Source organism: Cryptomeria japonica, chromosome 7, assembly GCF_030272615.1.
Source record: "Cryptomeria japonica chromosome 7, Sugi_1.0, whole genome shotgun sequence".
NCBI lineage: Eukaryota > Viridiplantae > Streptophyta > Pinopsida > Cupressales > Cupressaceae > Cryptomeria > Cryptomeria japonica.
This window is the reverse complement of record NC_081411.1, coordinates 185,149,515-185,151,245: the sequence shown is the minus strand read 5'-3', so window position 1 is coordinate 185,151,245 and position 1,731 is coordinate 185,149,515. Positions and strand designations below refer to the sequence as shown.

Genomic DNA, 1,731 nt, shown 5'->3' with positions numbered 1-1,731 from the left:
CAAAGTATCTTTCCACAAGTGACTTAACCATGCTACAAATGAGTCTTGCACTGAAAGTAAATGGATGCTTGGGAAGCAACCAAATCGATATATTCTTGCAACTTTGATTTGCATAGTTTGCACCACCTCACACTTTACCCCTGTAGATCCTTAAGTCTCAAAAATCCTTGACCTTTAGATGCTCCCATGTAACATTTGCAATGGAAGAGTAAATGCAAAAAATGGTCGCAATATCCTAGCCACAACTTCTTTTTCAATGTCATTTAGTGCACAACAACTTTAAGTTCAAGGACATAGTGACTATTGCAGTCAGTGACCATTTGGCATGGTCCTTTCCAATACCCTTCCTAGCTATGGCATGAAGCTTGAATTCTTGACCGTGTCGAAGTTTAACTATGATTATGCCCCTTTGTTTAGTCAAGTTGTAGTCCTCGGTAGCACGGTTGGAGAGATCAATGAAAATGACTTATTGATCAGAGGACATGAATTCTAAGCTGGTAACATCGAGGGTCTGGCCACCATCATATTTGGTGAGGATGGTGAATTAAATAGAGAAGTTATCACACTACACATCACCATTGCACTATTCACAGTGACATGAGAAGCTCATCTCCATTGCGCACTTAGAGGTGAGCAGGATGAGGACCAGCCTATGTGCGATGAATTTGTCATTGAGCATTGATGAATTGTTGTCGATTTCCACAAGGTCTTTAGTGATTGTCAACACCTCTACGATCATCACTCACTATAGGGAATTCACGATGCTCACGTTTGTATTCTGCAACTCAAATTTCAAGTAATCATCTTTTGCTTGCACTTAGAATTCCTCAGTCTACAAATTATTTTGATTGAACTCCCTCAAAAGAACAAGATCTACCTTCAAGAAGTTAGGCTCTATAGAAAGAAATAGGCTCTAATACCATGTTGATTTAATGGTAGTGCTCGTTACGCATAGTCAAACATCATATTTGTTGCCTTCCCAACCATAGATGATAAGCTCTTATCGTCACCCTCAAGCACACTACATGATCTCTAGGTTATTGAATTCATTTCTATTGATGCAATCACAACCTTACATATATATGAATCAATACCTCCTAATAGATCTCAAGTCGGCCATATACTTTTGGCACCAAGGGTAGGGTCAGACCTATATATTACAAGTTACATATGAGTCTCCCTTAGTTGCAAGTTACATTTAACTTAATCACAAGTTACACACAAGCGGTTCACCCAAATAGGGCCTGTCCCAAATTAGACTCATACAACTAAGATATCCAAATGCCAAGGTCGACATGCCACTTAGCATTTTGTGCACTAGGTCAGCCCTAGAAGGGATCCGACCTAGCTACACAACAACTAGTTGAACCAAAGGCATACGAGATGGGTTGAGTTCATGTAGACTCATACTTTTGTTTTGAAACATAGGAGTAGAAAATAAAACAAAATTGTTGATGCCTTGAGTAGGAGAAGAATTTTTTTGACTAAAATGAGAATTGGAGTACTAGGATTTGATGAGTTGAAGACCTTGTATGAGGAAGGCCTTGATTTTGCAGAACCCTAGAAATATTGTAAAGAACCTATTGTGATGGACTAGAGCAAATGGTTGGATTATTTCATTCAAGATGGGATGTCATTTAGAGGAAATCAGTTGTGTGTACCCAATAGCTCTATGACATACAATTTGATAAAGGAGAAGCATAGTGGAGGATTACCAGGACACTTTGGTAT

General features: G+C 38.9%; 1 pseudogene; it reads right to left on the bottom strand.

Moving 5' to 3' along the window:
- Positions 1-259: 259 nt before the first annotated feature.
- LOC131856560 (DNA-directed RNA polymerases II, IV and V subunit 3-like) lies at positions 260-953 on the bottom strand (annotated as a pseudogene).
- Between the last annotated feature and the right edge of the window lie 778 nt (positions 954-1,731).